Source organism: Anolis carolinensis, chromosome 5 (genome assembly GCF_035594765.1).
Source record: "Anolis carolinensis isolate JA03-04 chromosome 5, rAnoCar3.1.pri, whole genome shotgun sequence".
NCBI lineage: Eukaryota > Metazoa > Chordata > Lepidosauria > Squamata > Dactyloidae > Anolis > Anolis carolinensis.
The window spans coordinates 192,564,046-192,587,290 of record NC_085845.1 but is presented as its reverse complement, the minus strand read 5'-3'; the positions used below and the strand labels follow the sequence as shown (position 1 = coordinate 192,587,290).

Sequence of the window (23,245 nt, the reverse complement as noted above, 5' to 3'; positions counted from 1 at the left end):
ATGAGAAGCACCACTTTACTATGGATTTTGGTATCCATATGGGTATCCGAAAGGTCCCAGGTTCAAATCCCGGGAGCGGAATGAGCGCCCAATGTTGCCCCAGCTCCTGCCAACCTAGCAGTTCGAAAACATGCAAATGTGAGTAGATCAATAGGTACCGCTCCGGCAGGAAGGTAACGGCGCTCTATACAGTCATGCCGGCCACATGACCTTGGAGGTGTCTATGGACAATGCCGGCTCTTTGGCTTAGAAATGGAGATGAGCACCCCCAGAGTCGGTCACAACTGGACTTAACGTCAGGGGAAACCTTTACCTTTACCTATGGGTGGGGAGAGTCCTGAATGCCAAGGATGTACTGTGTAGGAACCACTTCATGTAACACTCAAATAAAATGGGGATCCCTATTAACAAGGATTACTATAGATTTAATGGGTTTATTAGCTAAGTGGCTCCAGTTGGCCTTCTTCTGACATTAATATACCCCAATGTGTTTGCCAGGTAGCAACAAAGGCTATGGAACTTGAATTGAATGGCTTGGAACCACCATTATACATTCCCATAATGCCCCCAGACTAGTCTTTCCCAATATAGGATAACCCTCCAGAAGCTTCATCCCATCGGCCTCATCACATCAGCCAATGTGACTGGGGGATACGGGGTCTGTAGTCCAAAACCTCCGCTGCATGTCAGATTGGACGGAGATGCCCCAAACCAATGCTGGTTTTAAAACTTTCTGGGAAATTAAATAACAGATGCAAATTACACAATATAGGAGGTGCAGAATAATATGATTCGTTGAGTTCTGGAGCCAAGCAACTGCTCAAGGATGCAATGTGACGATACCAGGTCAAAACTGTGACATAGCAGCTACTCACACAGTAAGAAGGATACTTAAGGAGTTTATATGATACTTTGAGTGGCACTGTGACTCCCATGCTATCTGATCTTGATTACTTTGATGTGGGGAGGACCCAACCAGCAGTTGACCAGTTTCTTTTATATAAATGAGAACATTGCGGTTTGCAAAATTCATCTACTGCATGCTAGAGGTGGCCAAAAAGAAAGGCAACACAAAAGAAGAGACAAGAGAATACTTTGGCTTATGCCCAGTTTTTCTAAACATTTATAATGCTGTGTACGCCGACAAGTAATAGCCAAAGAAAGCAGCTGAAACTTCATGTTCTTCCTCAAGAAGCCTCCTCCTCTCTATCCACAACACACATGTTTGAGTTCCTTCTACTACTCAGGCAGGGATTTTCTAATGTTTAAAATTTGAATCTTTTAAAACAAAAGATGAAATGAGCAGCAAGGACAAACATTTTTGGATTTGCATTTTTCTATATTTTGTGTCTCCAAAGATTGGCTCCATCTACACTACACAATTATAGCTATTTGATGCCACCTATGAAACTCCAAGATTTGCAGTTTGAGCAGTGGTAGTTAGAAATCTTGAATGTATTTCCCTGAACAACTGACAGATATTGCAAAAGACTTCATCAAACTATACATCCCAGGATTTTGTCCAATACAACTGTGGCTATTAAATATAAATATAATCTTGTCTTGTGGGCCCACTCAAAAACCTATACAGTAAATAATAATAAAATAATAATAATTAAAACTTTATTTGTATTCCGCCCTATCTCCTCAAGGAGACTCAGGGTGGATTCCAACATACAATGACAAACATTCAAATGTAGTGTGTATCAGGAAAAGGGAATGCACAGAAACATTGTGTAGATTTTAAAGTGTGCATGGAAAAAATCAATGTGGTGATGATGATGATGATGATGGTGGTGGTGATGATGATGATGACAATACTTTATTTGTATTCTGCCCTATCTTCCCAAAGGGAGATCTCACTACCCAATATGGAATTGGGGTCAGACAAGAATATCGCTGGGATTTTGAGAAACCTACAAAAATGAAACCAGTTTCCACATCCGTACAAACAAACAATACCTGACAGCATTCCAGATGCAAGACTTATTTTTCATTCCTGATGAGTGTTTTTATTGTTATTATGCATGCGTATTTTATCCTTTCCCTAAAAAAGATAACCAACAATTGCACATTATTGTTTCAAGGTAGTTTCCACTTGCTTGAGATCGTGGCATGCGGGAAATACGGATGGAGGATAATGCTCAAAATGTGCCCAAATGCATTGCGTTTTATAGATCTACGACGGAGCTTGCAAGTGATTCTCTGACTAAGCATTTGCAAAAGAGAGGGAGCATGCTGTGAATGTATATCATGAATAATACATACAACTTGGGTAAATCTTAATGAGACCATTGACATTCAGTGGGGTCCAATAGAGCCTCAGATCCCATAACAGCTTTCTAGACCCCCAGCCACCCACGCTTTTCAGTATTGAATGCACATACACTGAGCCTGAAAGTTGTTGGCTCACCAAGTGGAACTCACTGGAAGAATGTTGGTTTATAAATGGAGAAAATAAATCTTAGACATGCATCAAACTGGAGCCTTAATCACAACAATCTAGTTGTAAGCACCATTGAACTTAATGGAAGAAGGCATAGACATATAGTTGAGGCCCTCCAGCTCAAGTAGATTTATTGAATCAATGGAACTTGTATAAATGTTGCTTTATTAATTTCTGATTGATTCAATGGGTCTACTCTAGTTGGGACCCCCAATTGGATTTGGACCCAAATTATTGCAGATTCCTGTTTCGACTAGAGGTCTTCTAAAAGCTTATGGGAAGTTCACCAGCTCACTAGTAAAGAGGCTTCCTTCCAATAAACCATGCCAAAGACTTTCCTAGCTTTGGATTCTCAAATGTAATTGGATGGCAACTTGCACCATTTCTGCACTATTGCTCATACTTGTCGGGTGATGATGGGAATTGCAGCCCAATTACATTTTATTTATTTACAGTATTTATATTCGGCCCTTCTCACCCCGAAGGGGACTCAGGGTGGATCACATTACACATATAAGGCAAACATTCAATGCCTTAACATAGAACAAAGACGAAGACAAACGCAGGCTCTGAGCTGGCCTCGAACTCATGACCTCTTGGTCAGAGTGATTTGTTGCAGCTGGCTGCTCACCAGCCTGCACCACAGCCCGGGCTGTACTATTTTGGGCTGTACTTCTGAAAATGGGCACCATTGGGGTAAAAAAAAGAAGACACTCTGACATATCCAATTGTATAGTAAAGTAGGATATTCTGACATCTCCCTACATGATAGAGGACTACTGCCATTGGTATTATAGTGATGGGAATCTTTACAACCATCCCACTTTCCTGCAGACGTATGCCCCCTGCATGGGTTGGGGAGGACCCAATGCTCTTTCCAGCACCAGATTACCACCATAAAACAGATGGATGAAGGGTTTCCAATCTGCTCTTCAATGTTATATGTGTTACAAAAGTTTGTGCAACATATCCGACATCTATAACAAATAAAACTGCTTGGTCAACAAAGCTTCACATAACCTTGCTGTACAATCCATTGCATGTGCCTTTTCTACAACTGAGTGTTCACAATGGTAAAAACAGCCTGGATTTGGTGACCTTCACAAATGATATCCCTTGTAAGTCACTTTCCTAGTATACGAATGACATAAGAAGTTGCCTTCAAATTTAGTACAAGGGACAAAAGGTCAGACTGGCAGATAACAATTCTGGGAAGAGGAAAATCCTATTTTGACCCTAGCTTGGGCCCATGCCTTCTCCATCTCAACAACAGACCCCTAAATTCCTGCCTCTCCTGTCTCTCTCCTGTCTTTCTGTCTGTTTCTCTCTCCCTCTCTCCCTCTCTCTCTCTCTCTGCTCCCACCTTCCTCTGTGTGTGTATGGAGGGGGGTCTCTTGCTCGCACTTTTCCTCTCAGTGGGAAGCAAAAGTGTTTGTGATATCCATTTTGATACAAAACCGAAATCAGGCCTTTGAAAATAGCTAATGCATAGAGAAGAGGGACACATTTTTGTTTGGCGTCGGCATCTTGTGTGTTGCAAAATTATTATTATAGGTTTCCGTTAACCCTTGGAAGATGGAAGTCAATACTAGGGCTCCCTGCTGGGTTGAGGAAATCGCAAGCGCTCCCTCGGCAGATCTTTCGGGAGTGCTCTCTGATAAAGAGGACAAATCTGTTGACCTGTGCTCTTCCTGAGAGCTCATTTATGTGAAATGGAGTCAACTGCATTGCCAGTTAAACAAGGCAGGCGCAAGCTCTAAAATGTCCCAGTGCACAATTTCTAGCTGGTGAACAAACAGGCCCTAAACTGCACTGAATTTTAAGACAGGTAGTCAAAAACCAAGAGTGGGCACTGTTGAAAGGGATTTCATTTGTGTTCGATGAACATTCCTATGTTCAGGAATGTATCCCCAGTGGATGTGCAGATTATACTGTATGTTTAACTACATTTCAGTGACAATTTTAATGTGTTTCCATATCATATTTGCTATAATTTTGTAAGATGCCTTGAGTCCTGGTTCTGAAGAAAAGGATAGGAAACAAACAGTAAAGTCTCTACTTACTCTTATGTTTTTTATAAAAGGAGGAATCCTCTGTGCACAAATGTTGTTCCACTCACAATGCTTCAATTGATCCATCTGGACAAGTAACATGTATGCTGACTAGCTGTGGTTTCTCATTAGGAAAAAGGAAGTAATGAAAATGTGTTGTCGAAGGCTTTTATGGCCGGGATCACAGGGTTGTTGTATGTTTTCCGGGCTGTATGGCCATGTTCCAGTAGTATTCTCTCCTGACGTTTCGCCCACATCTATGGCAGGCATCCTCAGAGGTTGTGAGGTACAGTAGAGTCTCACTTATCCAACATAAACAGGCCGGCAGAATGTTGGATAAGCGAATATGTTGGATAATAAGGAGGCATTAAGGAAAAGCCTATTAAACATCAAATTAAGTTATGATTTTACAAATGAAGCACCAAAACATCGTGTTAGACAACAAATTTGGCAGAAAAAGTAGTTCAATATGCAGTAATGCTATGTAGTAATTACTGTATTTATGAATTTAGCATCAAAATATCACGATATATTGAAAACATTGACTACAAAAATGTGTTGGATAATCCAGAACGTTGGATAAGCGAGTGTTGGATAAGTGAGACTCTACTGTATATCAGGAGAGAATACTTCTGGAACATGGCCATACAGCCCGGAAAACATACAACAACGAAGTAATGAAAAAGTCGTATTACTTCCAGAAGTAACGAGGAAAAAGTTTCTCAGCCACAGACATAGATGGGGATGAAAAAGGTTTTCCTTGTTACTTCCCAGCTGATCGCTTAAACGGTGGACACTTCTGGGGACCCACCAAAACACTGAGAACCATAACCACCAATGCACTGAGAATGTGACCCCTCCCTGCTATAGCCATTGCATCACCAAAATTCAGATTGTAAAAAATTAAAAACTTTACAAACAACCACTTCTCCTTTAATACAAAGTATGGAGAACAGACATGTTTTGTTTCCATGCCACTGAGTTCCTCCAGGATATGCCCTAATGAGTTATAAAAACAGGGTACTAAATTACTAAATTACTAAATTATTGGCAGGACAAGAGCAAATCAAAAGCAATGTATTACGTTTTTAGCAACAGCAAGGTCCTTGGAGAGATGCAACGATACCAGGGGTACATGTGGGGAGCTGGGGTAATAGAGATTGGGGTGGTATCTTCTGCACTTAAAACTGCTCTGTCACTGAACTTTGTAAGAACTTTATAAGAACAGAAACTAAATTTATGCCGCAAATATCCTGAAATTATCGGGGGGGGGGGGAATGTGTTCTTCATATTTGGGATTTGGGAGGGGTGAAATTAGGGAAATTAATGGAAATTAGTTCAGAGGAAAACAAGCAGATTTTTCCACCTCTACACATAATTTTTCTCTTTGATGATCATCTCTTCTGGATGCTTACATCTCATCTGACTTTCTTGGCTTCGTTCCTTCAGCCCCTCAATAATTAAATCTTACTGCTCATGGAAACAGAGCTTGAGCTCCATGCCAAAAGAAGAGAGGAAGTGGCGTAGCAATGGGGGGAAGCTGGGTGGTGATGCTTCCTCCATGGAATATGGGTTAAGGCAAGACCACACACCCCACTGGGAGCCGATGGATTTGCCACGGTGCATAACGAATCCATGGCCTTAGTGATGAGGTCCTTATTGTCTCCCCAGCTATATGGATACTGGGTTCTGCAAAAATCTGCAAATTATTATTTTCTTAATACTTAGCGCAGTGTGTTAAAGTGCTGAGCTGCTGAACTTGCAGACCGAAAGGTCGCAGGTTCAAATGCAGGAAGCAGAGTGAGCATCCGCTGTTAGCCCCAGCTTCTGCCAACCTAGCAATTCAAAAACATGCCAATGTGAGTAGATCAATAGCTACAGCTCCAGGAGGAAGGTAACGGCGCTCCATGCAGTCATGCTGGCCACATGACCTTGGAGGTGTCTACAGACAACACCGGCTCTTTGGCTTAGAAATGGAGATGAGCACCAACCCCCAGTGTTGGACACGACTGGACTTAATGTCAGGGGAAAACCTTTACCTTTACCTACAGTTTAAGATCTCTAAATATCCTGAAGGCAACACATCCCATCTCATTTTGGAAGCTAAGCAGAGTCAGGCCTGGTTAGTAATTGGACAGGAGACCCCGAAGAAATACCACTGCTGTTGGCAATATTTCAGAGGAAGGTAATGACAAAGCACCTCTCTGTATCCCTTACCTAGTAAAACCCTATGGAGTTAATGGTGTCAACCTACTTGAAGGTAAAAGAGCAAAAAGAAGCAGAGCTTGGAAAAGTCTGGATGAGGGAGGCATTGAAGTACGGCATGGCCCAGCCAGCATGGCCCCCGGGCACTATGGGCTTCCAAGCTCTGAAGAGAATTAAAGAAAAGTCAACTAAACAAGGGGGAGACGCAAAATCCCATTATATATAGAAAGCCAGCACTGAACACAGCAATACAATGAAATGTGCTCTGCTATATGAATCTAACTTCAATGCTGTCTGGGCCAAGAAGACAAGAATCAAAGCCTCTTCCCCCCACCCTTCACTGACTCCTTCAACATGACAAACTTGTTAACAGCTATAAATAAGCTAGTAATTTGCAAGTTATGAATCACTTCAACGGAAGATTTCTCTGGCGTTATCACAGCTTTCATGCCTTGGCGTCACAGACTTTGAGCAATCTTGGTTTCCAGAACTGTCACTCTGGGACTTGGGAAGGGATGTGGGGGAAGTGTGTGCGTGTATCTGAGAAACCCCTCATTAAGATGCAGAGACAGAATACCACAGAGGGACCACATCCTTCTCTTCCCAGATCTCTCAAGCCTCCGGAGCAGATTTTCATAACTCTTCAACATTTCACACATGAAAACCAAGACCTGGTGTCCAAACGACAGACATCAAATACAGTAGAGTCTCACTTATCCAATGTTCTGGTTTATCCAACACATTTTTGTAGTCAATGTTTTCAATACATTGTGATATTTTGGTGCTAAATTCATAAATACAGTAATTACTACATAGCATTACTGCGTATTGAACTACTTTTTCTGTCAAATTTGTTGTATAACGTGATGTTTTGGTGCTTAATTTGTAAAATCATAACCTAATTTGATGTTTAATAGGCTTTTCCTTAATCCCTCCTTATTATCCAACATATTCACTTATCCATCATTCTGCTGGCCCGTTTATGTTGGATAAGTGAGACTCTACTATAGCAGAAGTTATCAATGAAGAAGAACACACACAACAGAAGAAGTTGCAGCTGTTTGCTTTTGCCAGAGTCTACTGGGAAAGGCAAAATTCTGCCCTCTCTTCGCCCCTCTCCACTACTGAATTACTTGCTTAAAAGTCACCTCATACAAACAAATACTAACTATGAAACCAAGAACAAAATTAAAAGCAAGACCATGAAAAAGGAGACAGCCAAGAGTTCAAGAAAAGAGTTGCAGTAGAAGTTGAGGAAAGTACTATACTCTTTTCAAGTCTCAGGTAAGTGGGGTAATTCAAGACACTACTACACAAAGTGGTGGTCCATGGTTTGGGGCTGATCTGGGGAATACAATATGCTAGTCCTGCCCTCTACTATCTGCAGTTCTCTCATTCTGCCTAATGGTTGGACCAGTTCATGGAATTTTGTTATGAGAAATGTAGCTGACTTGAAACTATTTAAATTATGCAACTAGGAAGAAAAAGTTTCCTCTCTAGAAGTTAACAAACAAAGGCTAGAATCTTGCTTTCAGAATAGGTTCATTAAATCAACTGAGTCAACACATAGGAAAATCCCATTAATTTACTGCCTCTCCTCTAATCTGGAGTAGCAACAGAATTTCGGTCAATGATATATTTGTGTGCACATATGTGTCCTCAAGACACTTGTCAACTTATGATAACCCCATGGATTTTATAGAGTTTTCTTAAACAACGAATACTCAGAGGTAGATTTGCCAATTCCTTCCTCTGAAAGAGAATTACCTACAGCATCTGGTATTAGTTGGTGGTCTCCAATCCAACTATTAACCAGGGCTGATCTTGCTTAGCTTTCAAGATCAGATAGGATCTGGTGGACAGTGGTTCTCAATCTTTCTAATCCAGCAATCCCAAGATACAATTCCTTATGTTGTGGTGACCACAACCATAAAGTTATTTTCGTTGCAACTTCATAACCGTAATTTTGCTACTGTTGTGGATTGTAATGTAAATATCTGATATACAGGATGTATTTTCATTCACTGGACCAAATTTGGCACAAATACCCGATACACTCAAATTTGAATACTAGTAGGGGTGGGGCGGGGGGCTGTTTTGTCATATGGGAGTTGTAATTGCTGGGATTTATAGTTCATCTACAAGCAAAGAGCATTCTGAACTCCACCAACGATGGAACTGAACAAAATTTGGCACACAGAACTCCCATGATCAAAAGAAAATACTGGATTTGGTGGACATTAGCCTTGAGTTTTGGAGTTGTAGTTCACCTACACATCCAGAGAGCATTATGGACTCAAACAATGATGGGTCTGGACCAAACGTGGCACGAATACTCAATATGTCCATATGTGAACACGGGTGGAGTTTAGGGAAAATAAATCTTGACATTATATGTGTTTTCTGATGGTCTTTGGTGACCGCTCTGACACCCCCCTTGCAACCCCCCCAGTTTGAGAAATGCTGCTTTAGAATATTCAAGCATAGGGCAGATGGATAGATGGATGGATGAATTGATGGATGGATACTGCTCCCATATCTGTGGGGTCGATATCAGTGGTTTCACTTATCCACTGCAGTTGAGTACAAAGTAGTCTACCTTTGTTTTTCTTACTGCATTCACTAGTACAGGTCCTATGAGAGTCTAGAAGAAGCTTTGAGAATGAAAGATAGGATCCAGCTCAATCAGAAGTCGTCACTCTTTTTATTAGAAGCCCCCAATAGTGCAGTGGGTTAAACCCTTGTGCCAGCAGGACTGCTGACTGACAGGTCGGCTGTTTGAATCGGGGAGAGCAGGTGAGCTCCCTCTGTTAGCTCCAGCTCTCCATGCGGGGACATGAGAGAAGCCTCTCACAGAAACATCCTGCATCCCCTGAACAACGTCCTCGCAGACGGCCAATTCTCTCACACCAGAAGTGATTTACAGTTTCTCAAGTCGCTCCTGACATGAAAAACGCTCTTTATATATGCATTTAAATTCCAACCAAAAAATAGAATCGGCTTTGAATGTGTTTATTTGCCAGATTTGTTTATGTTCCTCCTCTCTTCAGAGTCGCATGCAAAACAAGATTCCCACATTTTACGCTACTTGTTAAATATTTCTGTGCTGCCCTTGCAAGGCTGAGGTCCTTACAAAATAAACATTGAAGCAAGATAGCACAGTACAGCATGTAGCAAAACAGCTGTAAGACAATAGCCATTCACTCAAGAGGGGTGCATATTAAATTAACCAAGAAAATAATTGAGAGTTTTCTTTTTTAAATGTCTTGAAGTTTTCTTTTACAGAGAAGGAGCTCAGCAAAATGCTTGAAGAGGGAAGTTCCAAAGGTGTACAGATGTGAACAAAAGAGAATCACCAATCAAAACATCTCAAGGAACTGTGCCCTTTTATGTAGCTAATTGCCTTGTACACAACTAATTGCATGGAGCCCCCGGTGGTGCAGTGGGTTAAACCCTTGTGCTGGCAGGACTGATGACTTGAAGGTTGGGTTGCTGACCTGAAGATTGCCGGTTCAAATTCAACCTGGGGAGAGCGTAGATGAGCTCCCTTTATCACCTCCAGCTCCGTGCATGGACATGATAGAAGCCACCCACAAGGATGGTAAAAACAGCAAAACATCCGGGAATCCCCTGGACAACATCCTTGTAGACAGCCAATTTTCTCACACCAGAAGCGACTTGCAGTTTCTCAAAAAATCTAATTGTATTTCTATTTTCTTTCTCTTCTGAAGGAAGGAAGGAAGGAAGGGAGGGAGGGAGGGAGGGAGGGAGGGGACAATGTGAATGTTGCCGATGCCTTTAGATCAGCACACAATCCCTATGGGTGTCCCATCTCACCAACTGTAGATCTGTAGATAAGATGTCTTTCAGTCACTTTGGGATTCAGTAAACCAAACACTGTTAAAGAACCTTTAGAATGAACTATCTTTCCATCTTTTTGCATTTGTTGTGCCTTTTTCACTCAACCCATATTCTATATCATAGGAAAGGGACCACTACATCTGAAACAAGGCCACAACAGAAAGTCTGTGAGAAGAAGGGAGGAATACATACCCACTCTTGTCTCTTCCTTTCCTCCAAGCACCATTCCTTTTGCATCCGGACTGTCCTCATTCCCATCACTTGCGTAGCATCTAGCGCTAGTTGAGATCCATCGGTACTTTTCCGTTGTTGCAATGCCTTCCACTCGACGATTGATGCTTCCTTTTATTTATTCTGAAGTTTCTCAATGTAAAACAAGAATGCCACCTTTCTAAAATTACTGCCATCCGCCGAAGTAACATTTACGGGAGGCAATATTCTCCAACGCTATGAAGCATGCATTGCCCTAAATTACATTGCAGCGTCTGCTCAAAGCTTGCACATTTTTGAATACGAAAGCTCCCAGGGATCCGTCCTCTCGTTTCCATACAGAGAGCGCATTTACTGCTCGAAAACATTTTTAACCCAGACAGCAAAGTGCCAGCCTCGCAGACCTCATGCTAATCCTAGCCCGGGTGGCTGTTCTTGAGGGAAAGCATGCAAAAAATTGTAGCAGAGCATCAACTTTGACCCTTTTTGCTTAACACATGAGACTCCTAAATTCCAGAGGGAATTGCTGAACTCTGACCTGCTTAAAATTAGCTTTGTTTAGTGCCTTGTGTGGTGACTCAACGGGCCAGATTTTGTCTTATACGCCCCTTTTTTCCATTCTTTTCTCTCTTTTTTAGTAATAGGAAGAATAATTGTTGTTCCTTCTGAAGGTTTTGCACACAAACTTCCAGCTGAGATAAGAATGCTTGATAACACTAAAAAGAAGCAAAACTGTCAGTTGTGCTTTCTTCCACATGTGAATTTTGTGGATTTCAGCAAAGTATAAACAAAATTAGATTGAAGGAAACTCAACAGTTCACTTAAGTTTGTTATGCACATTCAAATTTTGTGAATTATAATAAATCTAGATAGATGATGATGATAGATAGATAGATAGATAGATAGATGAGAGACAGTGAAAGAGATAGATAGAGCTTGAAATAAAATTATTACTCACTTCAAAAAAATTCAAGAAGCAAAGAGAATGACCTTTCCTTCTTTCTGCATCTACTATTCTGCAATAAAGCTATGCTGTGATAGAATAAAAATTGACTGATTTTTCTCCTTTCTCCCCTCTTTTTACACTTGTGGGCATGGGATGTGGCTCTCCGGTGTCCTCTGGTGAGCCAGTGGAGGCCGCGTCAGATAGTTACCCAACCCCTCACTTCAATCCAATTCCACATCACAACTGAAAGACAAACAGTCACAAAAATAACACTTATTCAAACCCATCAATTCAACACTGCAAGTCACAACTGGGAATCACAACAAGATACAGTGAAGACATCTGTCCTTACACTTTGCTAGTCTGCTGCTGAATCCGCATGCCCAGTGTGGAATACATCTCACCACGTTAAAACAGTGGGTGTGGCCCTTAATGAGACATGCTGCATTATCACAAGATGTCTATGCCCTACACCACTGGAGAAATTATACTGTTAGCTGGTATTGCACCACCTGACATCCATTAGGAAGTGGCAGCCTGTAACGAAAGGATCAAGATATTGACCTCCCCTGCCCATCCTCTGTTTGGATATCAGCCAGCATGTCAACACCTTAAATCAAGAATCAGCTTTCTAAGATCCACAGAGATACTTGCAGGAACACCTCAGCAAGCAAGAGTCCAAAAGTGGCAGGTTAAAACCCACAACCTCAATCAGTGGCTGAGACTGGGTGAGAAACTCCCTCCTGGGCACACAGAGGACTGGGTGACTTGAAAGATCCTGAACAGACTGCGCTCTGGCACCACGAGATAGAGAGCCAATCTTAGGAAATGGGGCTACAAAGTAAAGTCTACGACATGCGAGTGTGGAGAAGAGCAAACCACAGACCACTTACTACAATGCAACCTGAGCCCTGTCATATGCGCAGTGGAGGACCTGCTCACAGAGACACCAGAGGCACTCCAAGTAGACAGCTTCTGGTCAAAGAAAATCTAGTATAATGCCAAGTTTTTAACTTTGTGTTTTTAAATACATTATAATTGTACCCTCAATTCGCTTCTGACATGATAAATAAATAATTCAGTAAGTCAATTTAAGTAGAAATAAGCAATTGAGATTTAAGTTGGTGGCCACATCTGCAATGTTGCGTCCACTGGCTCACACATTTTTTGTGTGAGTGGTATGAAAGGAAAAGCCAATGTGGACTCAACTGGAGATGTTTAAACATTTCTGTTTCCCTCCATGTAACTTCCAATCTCAGACCTTAAGATCCATGCATGGTTGGGAGAAACATGAAAAGGGCTGTTCTTGACAGCAGACTCTAGACATTGAGACAGTTGCCCCAAGGAGGCTAAAATGAAGTCTCCTTGTTGTGCTTCTATTTCTTTTATTCAAATAAGCTAAAGGTAAAACTACAACACCCACGATTTCATAGCTCTTAGCTGTGGCAGTTAAAGTGGTGTGAAACCACATTAATTCTACCATATAGATGCACTTTGAATCTTTCAAATACCAATTTTTCTACAAAATCTGTGAATACCTTGATACTTTTTACTAAGGTTAAAGAAATGAGGAGAAAATCAAGATTCAGAGTCCAAAAGTGGATATTCTGAACCCACTGCCATTTTTTTTAGAAATTCATGTAGTCTGCCATTTATAAGGTTTCCATCCCACTTCCAACACAATCTCCAACGTAACAAACCAGGCATGACATTTTTGCAGTTTGTGTATGAGCCACGGACAATCTTTCTGAAGATGCAAAGCCATAAAGGATTATATTGCAGTAACTTCCTTGAATGTTTGACCTTTACTGGCATGGGGGATGATTTCAGTGGTACTCTTGCAGGCACTCAAGTTTCTGCTTGAGGAGCAGTCCTGAAAATATTGAATCAGAAGTAAATCTCCCTTCATTCAATGGCTTGTATTGATTGACATTCAGGGTCCTTCCAGGCAAGCCCTATATCCCAGGATCTGACCCCAAGTTTTCTGTTTATCCCAGATTATCTGCCAGTGTGGACTCATATAATCTAGTTTAAAGCAGAAAATCTGGAATCACATCCTGAGATATAGAGCCTGTCTGGAAGGATCCTCGGTGTCTCAATTCTGGATACATAACCTATGGTAATGCATTGTAAAAATTTCATGACATCTTCGTTGTCAGAAATGTGACACTTTGGCCAGGATTGAAACTACTCTCCCCAAACTACTTTAGAAGACATCAGTGACACCAAGAGATGGAGATCTATTCTGGTGGCAATTGATGTGTTGATTATATTTCTATCCCAGCTTGCTGGTGATGTAGCAGTTTTTGTTTTTATTTCAGTTTAAATTGATTTTGCCCCACTTTAGATAATGTTGGGGAGTTTTCCAGAAACTCTGAAGTATCCTGTGGTTTTGGGGCAATGAGGTTGGTTTGATTTGCCCCTGTCCAGACTGGAGACTGGCACCATCACCTTATTCATGTGCTCTTATTGCAGGAAAAGGAGTCATGCCCATATCGCTATTTTTCCTAGATGGCTACAGAACTCTTGGCATCTCTATAATTCCCACTCCATCTTGCTAGTCACAATGGTGCCCCAATCTGACATCAGTAGACTCACCCGTGCTACCAGGAAAAAGGAAGGGAGATCACCCTTTATCTTGCTATTGGTTATAAAATGTCCCATTCTGGTGTCAGCAGAGGTGCCAACAATAGCCACAAGCTCAGATGAAGCTCCATGGTCAGCTAGGACTGGTGGTGGTGGTGGTGGTGATGTGGATGAGGTGATATACAGGCCAACCCAGTGGAAACAATGCATTTCTGGACTATCTGAAAATGGCATGAACAAGCCAGATCAGGGCTGCTCTGGGACATTTTTATACCAAGTTAAACCGCCCAATGTAAATGAGTTCTTGGATACACATAAATACCTAAGCAGATATGTAGAATTCTGGCCAATGTTTGTCCAGACTGTATGTATGAGGATGTTTGCTGTAGTTCTTTTACTCTTTTATGTTAACTATCTGCTCCCAGAGTCCCCTTTGGCATGCCACAAATGTCCTGGCCAAGCAGGAGTACAACTCAAGATGAAGGTTATAGCAGACAATGTCTAGCTACATCCTCAGACAGACAGCAGGGATGTCAAGCCAGTCCAGAGGGAGTCAGCATTTCAATAAGGCTATTGCGAAATTCAGCACTTAAGAAATGTTTGTCCATCTGAGATAAACTGTTCACGATAAGCAGCATTCCTGGTGAGTGAAAAATGTGTTTAGCGGTGCAGCAGATCACTCCCAAAAGAAGACTGGTTCCAACGTACTTCTACACTGGGAATAACTGGCTGCATTGAAAACAAAAACGAACACACAAGTTGATATGAACTTTAAAGTGCTTCACATATGAGGGCAGAAAAATTATCTGCCTTTTTAAAGAATACAAAAAGTACCATAATATATGAATTGCTGTTTACCAGCACTAAAGATGGAGAAACCATATTCTATATCAGCATTTCTCAACCTAGGGGCTGGGACTCCTGGGAGGCAGTCATGAGAGGGGTATCAGAGGAGTCACCAAAGACACCAGAAAACACGTATTTTTGATGGTCTTAGGAACCCTTTCAACAGAGAAGGCTGAAGATCTCTCCGCCTGTCATGGGGGTTTTGTGTGGAAAGTTTGGCCCAATTCTATCGCTGGTGGGATTCAGAATGATTTTGATTGTAGGTGAACTATAAATCCCAGCAACTACAACTCCCAAATGTCAAGGTCTATTTTCCCCAACTCCAACAGTGTTCACATTTGGGAATACTGAGTATTCTTGCCAAGTTTTGCCCAGATCCATCATTGGTTGAGTCCACAGTGCTCTCTAGATGTAGGTGAACTACAACTCCAAAACTCAAGGTCAATGCCCACCAAAGTATTTTCTATTTGTCATGGGAGTTCTGTGTGCCAAATTTGGTTCAATTCCATCATTGGTGGAGTTTAGAATGCTCTTTGATTGTAGGTGAACTATAAATTCCAGCAACTACAATGACAAAATCAACTCCCTCCCCCAACCCCACCAGTATTCAAATTTGGGCGTATTGGGTATTTGTGCCAAATTTGGTCCAGTGAATGAAAATACATCCTGCATATCAGATATCTACATTATGATTCATAACAGTAGGAAAATTACAATTATGAAACAGCAACAAAAATAATGTTATGGCTGGGGTCACCACAACATGAAGAACTGTATTAAGGGATCGCGGCATTAGAAAGGTTGAGAACCAGTATTCTATATTGAGTGAGCACGTGGTATGGATATTTTTCCATGTACCTATAGCCAAGTTAAATTTAACCCCTTCCACGTTGCTGTATAACACACAAAAACACACATTTGGAAAGAATGTGCACAGAGGCCAGCTATAGCTATTGGGTCGGGGCAAAATGAAGACCTTGTCCCTCAAATGATCATTCTGCCTCCTTGTATGGTGTTTTCCTTCAGCCCTAAAATTCCTAGCACTGCAGTGAATGAAACAATGAATATCATTAACACCTAGAACTCTTTCATAGGTAGAGTTTGCATTATCTTGGTAACTTAGCCTGCTCTTTTCCTCTGGCTTCCTTTAACCCATGTATCGAAATGCTTATCTAAAGTTTTAAGTTATTGCTATGCTAAAAATTTGAGGATTGAAGGGAAATTTCATTGCAGAGCCATAATTTATTTGGAGGAGGGTCATCAAAACATATAGACTATGGAAGCTGAGAAGCAGCTATCAAGAAAACTCTCTTCTCTGTGGATTGGATGTTGCATGTATCATACCAAAATGCAGCATCGCTTCCACCATACAGACAAAAAACCCAGTCTGAAAGTTAGTGAAAGAGCCATGAATCTTCATTAGGGACACCTGTAATCAGAAAAATTAAACACATGGACAAATATTACAAGCTCTTCTGTATGGTGACTCCCAAAATGCAGCGGTTTTGTGGAAACAGATTAATTAAGGCAGCCCCATCTGCACACTGAGTACACCTGAGCTCCGCATGCGAATGGCAGGGAGCCAAGAAAGACGGAGAATGGCATCTGTCACTTTTGGCATGCTACCCACTTTACTATTAACAACTTACTTATTATTTGAGATATAAAAGTCTTTGGATTTATGAGCAATTCCCCCAACACAAAAGGATTGGTATTCTCATGTAACAACATTCAAAATAAAGAAGATGCTGCTGTTCAAAAGGCAGGCTTGGATGGGAGTCTTCAAGAGCACAGAACATAGGAACATAGGAATCAAACCATGTGGCAAATCAGGCCATGGCTGCATCTATCTCAATAGTGTCAACTCAGTTGGCAGCAACTCACTGGGATCTCGGGTAGGATTCTTTTCGAACTCTGTCTAAAGATCCATCAAATTATCTCCTTGTGGTCTTTATCTGCATACCAACCAGGTCAAACCAGGTCAAGACTGCTATATAGTTAACCCTCCATATGCACAGAATCTGAATCCACAAAATCAGCTATCTACAGCATGGAAATATTTTCAAAAATCCAAAAAGCAAACCTTGATTTTACTGTGTTGTCAAAAGTTTTCATGGCTGGAATCACTGTGTTGTTGTGTGTTTTCCAGGCTGTATGGCCATGATCCAGAAGCATTCTCTCCTGACGTTTCGCCCACATCTATGGCAAGCATCCTCAGAGGTTGTGAGGTATTTTACAACCTCTGAGGATACCTGCCATAGATGTGGGTGAAACATCAGGAAATAATGACCATAAAGCCAGGAAAACACACAACAAACCACTTGATTTTACTGTTTTATATAAGGGACACACTTTTAATTGTACCATTACATATAATGGTGATGACCGAAACCCCGGCTTTTAAATTAATTTAAAAACGCAGCGGAGAGTTCCGTAGATCACTCACCAAAGGAACGAAGCGGGACCGCAGCAGACTATTATTAAAAGACTTTTTTCTTTCTTCATTTTCCCCTTCCCTGATCTATGTAACAAAACCCTCCAATAAAAGTAGCATTTATTTTAACAATAACACTCTCTATCTGGTTATTTTGTGTCTTTCTCTGACTCCTTCCTCCGCATGCAATTTCTCTCTCTCTCTCGTCCCTTTAACTCCGGCTGAGGTTTTCTCCGCCATAGATTAACATGGCGGACGATATAAATTGGCTCATATCTCTATCAAAATTACCCCTAGAACGCTCCTCTTTTAGTCCTAACCCTTTCTAAGGCTCCTGACTCGAAGACAACCAGCGGAACCGGAATCGGTCCAGTTTTCGGCACCTCAACAGCTGACTGTCAAACGGGACCGACGGCTCCTTTCAAGCTAAACTGCTGCCTTATCCCGGACTTTCCTCTCCCCGCAGCCCGCGGAATGGTTTTAAGAGATCCCTAGCCCCTTTTCTGTGAACTGGGGATGGGGGGGATCGCTCTCTCGCTGGGGAAACATAGTTCTCCAAGAACCCTTACCCTCTCTACAGCTGCCAGGGGGTGCCCGGACGGGTGCCCTCCACGTTTCATTCATACTTTCATAATTTTATGAAGGAGAAGAACACTCTTCCCCAGACCTATCCCTGGACTTATGAAATCTTATACTTCCAAAGACTACAACCCACATGTGCCCCTTCCCCATGCCATCTCTATGAATTCCTTATGAACTCTTTTTCCTCATGTATTTGTGAATTTTCATATTCTATGTACTTGGACACTCTCATGACTCACTGTTGTATGAACTTCATGAATTATGAAATCATGCTGCTAGAACTCCACTTCTATATTGGGTTCCCCAGAGGTTGTAAACTTCGTTCTTATCAAATGTTTTCTATTGTTTATATCATTCATGATTCCCCTTTATGCAATGTCACCCACCTTTATGGATTCTCCTTTATTTCCTTGAAATCTATCTATCTGCCTATATGTATTTGTACTCTTTGGGATCCCCGGAAAATATGTATTCTTCCCAGCAGGGTTTATGTTCCAACTTTATTTTATTTTTCATTCTATCCCATATAATTGTCAAATCATGAAATCAAATGGGAAATATTATGACCCCAACGTGAACCTTAGCCCTATGACCCAGACCTCCCTTCCCAAAAACAAAAGGATAATCTGCCACAGTTTAATCCAATCTCATTCCGATCGCATGGACAATATAGGGCTTGAGTCACCAAATTCCTAAAGGTGACTCGCCCCCAAGGCAAACATTGTCATATCCCAGGCCAGGACGCCTCAGGAAGGCACCCCTGTGGAGCCCGTCAATGACGGCTCATCACCACCCTCCTCTACTTCCCCCTGACATATCTAAAAATCTGTGAACGTGACAGGACCCCGGACACCCTCCTTGATGAGTGCCATTAATTCCTTTAGAAATCGGCTGGGCCAGAATTAATCCGATATTTCCTGTCCTGTCACCTCATTGTTTCAATAGCTCCCGCCTCCTCCTCTCTGATTGGCCCGAGCGGGGACAAAAAGCGGCTCCCCATTGGGCCAGCAGAGCAAGGCGGGAAACGAAAGCCCGCCTCGTTCAACCCTCTAGCCTATCCGCGATCAGATGGGCGGAGGAGCGGGGCGGGAAATTCAAAGGGCTGTCAGACCAAAATATTGTATAAATATGGCTTTATTTGAAACACATGTTACGCTAGTAGATTGAATGATCGCTATTAGCGTCCTTTTCAGCTGAATTGCTCAATAAAGACTCCTTGGCGGATTTTCCTTCATCTTTGGCGGACCTTCTTCATTTCAGGCTTCAGGTTGTATTGCGGCTTATATTCTCCTTTTGGCTTCGCCAAGGTCCGTTCCCTCAGGACCGGGTCGGGTCTCTCCTAAAGGGCCCGATCCCCTAAAGTGCGGTCGACAACAATGGGACTTGAACATCCACAGATTTCGGTATCCATGGGGAGTCCTGGAACCAAACCCAGCACTACTGAGATATTTAGCAATATAATATATATAATAGGTAAAGGTAAAGGTTTCCCCTGACGTTAAGTCCAGTCATGTCTGACTCTGGCGGTTGGTGCTTATCTCCATTTCTAAGCCAAAGAGCCGGCGTTGTCTATAGACACCTCCAAGGTCATGTGGCCGGCATGACTGCATGGAGCACCGTTACCTTCCTGCCGGAGACCTATTGATCTACTCACATTGGCATGTTTTTGAACTGCTAGGTTGGCAGGAGCTGGAGCTAACAGTGGGCGCTCCTGCCGCTCCCGGGGTTTGAACCTGGGACCTTTCGGTCTCCAGCTCAGCGCTTTAACACACTTTGCCACCGGGGCTCCAATATATATAATATAATATATATAATACAAAACTTTATTTATATCCCAGGCCATCTCTCAATAGGGGACTCGAAGTGTCTAATAATGATGTGGATTATCTGATTTGATAATCTGGATTATATGGCAGTGTAGAAGAGGCCTCATTGCAGTTGAATGATAGACCAAAACTACCAGCAAACTCTCTTTCAAGGAGAATGAGCAGCATGCATTCAGATCTGGCAAGCCTAGACTCATCTCCCCTCTGTGAGTGTTTTATGTCATGTACCTGTGCCGCACTCTTTATACATTACTGCAGGAATGTGATAACACCTTTGCAAGTATGAAACCCACACTGATTCTTAGGACAGTTTCTGGCAAGGTATTTATCAGACTCTTAGTTCGAAGCTGCTCCACAGCTAGTCTGCCTTCTGTCCTTAATAGGTATTCTGAGGTATGAAAAAAGACAGAGAAGAAGTGGGGAAAAACAAGGGAGAGTTGCAAATGTAAGATGATGACAATGAAAGCACCTGTAAAATTCACCAAGCAAGATAAAATTGCTGAATGTGACTTTTCTGAAACTGTCCTCAGACCCAGCAATCTTAAAAAAGAAATTATTTCAGGTAAAAATGATCCCAGATGACAGGTTGGAACAAAGGGAAATCTCAGTAAAGTGCATATACTGTATATTTAGTGACAGCTCAGGAAGTGATATTACAGGAGGCCCTCCACTTTTGTTGGGATTTAGGGGCACAGGGCTTCTGCAAAAGTGTAAAACAAGTGAATTTAAAAAGTAATTTTATTTAAAGAACACTCTTCTAGGAATCTCTAAGCCCTTGAGCACAACTCCATGGTCCCGGTCTGACAGATTTGAGGATTTTATTAATATTTTATCTCTAGGTCCTCCAGCCAGAAGTTGGACATATAATTGTATTGGATGATCTATGAATGCCTAGAAAATGATTCTCTCTGGGAGTCTCTAGAAGTGCTTTGGTTGTATGTGCATGACAGAGAGTTGGACTAGATGGCTCTCGTGAAGATGGGAGTCAGTTATCCTGCAATTGAGGGATGAACCCTCACATACACACACAAGTTGCATGAGGCTCTCTCTTCATATTGGCTTTTTTCTTTCAAGTCAGGTTTGGCCAGATAGCCCTTCAAAGGGAGGATGCATTCAAAGAGAATCTTCCAACAGCTCTTCAAATGGAAGGCTCATAAACAGCCCCCATCCCACATAAGGGAGAATTGCCAAGGCTGCGTGTCTGTCCCTTTAATGAATAAGTGACTATCAATGTATTAATGATTATTAAGTTATAAAAGGGAATTATAAATGGGATTTGCAGCAGAGTTTGCTGGGTGATAAAGTTATGTTCCCTGTTCTGATAAAGTTTCATAGACTGTTTTCTTCAGAGCAAGCTTTCTTAAAGGGATAAGAAGATATATTATCCCTAACCCTTCTTGGATGCATCTACACTGTAGAATTAACGCAGTTTGACACCACTTTGACTGTCATGGATCATTCCTATGGAATCATGGGAGTTGTACTTTGGGGATGCACCAGGACTCTTTGACAGATAAGGCAAAGGACGGTAACTCTCAGGTATCCATAGCACTGGGCCATGGCAGATTTAAAGTGGTGTGAAATGGCAATAACAGTGTAGACATACCGCAGTTACAGCTGATTGCTGGTTTGGGTTTTAATCCATATTTTAAAGGAGCCATCCACAATGTGGCACCCTATCCAAAACATTGGTTCTGTGCCTTAGATATTTTTGCTAAAATTCAGACTAAAACCCAGAGTGGATTCATCATTTCATTGATGACTTTGGAAATACCATCTACCCAAGCCTGTTCTGGCACGTTGCCATCTCTTCCCAATCTACAAGAGTAAGAATCATAGAATAGTAGAGTTGGAAGAGACCTCATGGGCCATCTAGTCCAACCCCCCGCTAAGAATGGTACAGCCTCTTCCTGTTTTTTTTTTTTTTAAGGACAAAAACGTTGTAGGAATCAGCAAACCTTTCAGTACATGTACGTCAACAAAACCACTAACTCATTCCTGAAGATCCGATAGTCGCCAGCAACAGGGATCATTAAAAAAATTGCCAAGCCTCCTCTCTTACATATATTTTCATCCCTTCCGAAATAACCTGCCGACTTCTCCTAAACGTTCATTCCACAAACTAATGCACTTTATGATGTTTTCCCATCCATAATTTAAGAAGCGACTTTAACGAAAGTAGGCCAACAAGGAAAAAGTGTTAAGTCTCAAATATAAATATACTCACTTCTGAGGCTGCACTGGCTAAAGAGGTGCTGTGCATTTCATTGGCCTGTTGTGGGGTGTTCACAGATGTAGAAATGGGTTTTCTTCACATCATGCATTCACCTCTCCATTAAAAACAAACAAACCAAAACCGCGGGTCTTCTCTCTGGAGACAGAGAGTGGTCTCCCCAAGTAATTTTGTCAATGTTGCTGATACTAGGACCTCTGGTGGACCCGAATATGAAATTTCAGTTTAGCCAACTGACTTGCAAATTGCTTATCTTTACCTTCCGAAACTGCAAGTCGTTTCTGGTACTCTTCTTACAGCAACACCAGAGGCACTCTAAGTGGCCAGCTTCTGGTCAAAGAAAATTTAGTATAATGCCAAGTTTCAAACTTTGTTTGTAGTTTTTTAATAGTTTTTAATAGTTTTTTCCAATGACCTTATGGCTTATCTCAGTTGTGCAAACTGAGTTCAAATTGCAAAAAAGTAATTCACACTCAATTAATTCAGGAGAGGGAGAAAATGAGAATTGAAAATTGCCCTTTGGAGTAGGCTCTGGCAAAAGCAAACTGCTGCAAACGGCCCTAGCTTGTGTGTTTTTCCTCATTTAATAATTCTGACATCTTGACAGCACACTGAGGTTGGCCACATGGGTGAAATATTTAAAGTTTTCATATCAATCTCTCATTCAGAGGACTGCTTCCTCAATGCAAAAATTTCACAAGCCAAGTCTGCTTCTTTGCTGCAGGACAACTTGGACTTTTGTCTTTTGAGTCCTAGCAAGTGCTCCACTGTGTGAATGTAATGTAGTCACAAACCAGGTATGAAAGGCAGAGGTCAAGAGCAATTACTTGTTGGCAGTTCTCTGCTTATTCTGAAGCAGTGCTATTTTGCCAGGGGAGCTATTTTGTAACTGTGGCGATATTAATGTTTTGACTTAGCATGATACAATAACCCGTGAAAAAAACTAAGATCACACCTCCATGAAACTGCATGTTTATGCAAAACCTGCCAGTGAGATCTTGAATGTTTTGTGATTGTTA

General features: G+C 41.7%; 1 protein-coding gene across 2 annotated transcripts in view; it reads right to left on the bottom strand.

Annotated features, from left to right (window-relative positions):
* The window catches only part of sox5 (SRY-box transcription factor 5), an 824,881-nt gene that overhangs the window by 786,130 nt on the left and 15,506 nt on the right, over window positions 1-23,245 (bottom strand). The window contains exon 1 of one of the 2 annotated variants that reach the window (XM_062983193.1): window positions 10,756-11,187. The exons of the other annotated variant lie outside the window; for it this stretch is intronic. The gene's annotated coding sequence lies outside the window, so the exon portion shown is untranslated. Of the gene's footprint in view, window positions 1-10,755; window positions 11,188-23,245 lie in introns of those variants that run through there. 2 annotated transcript variants of the gene reach the window in all.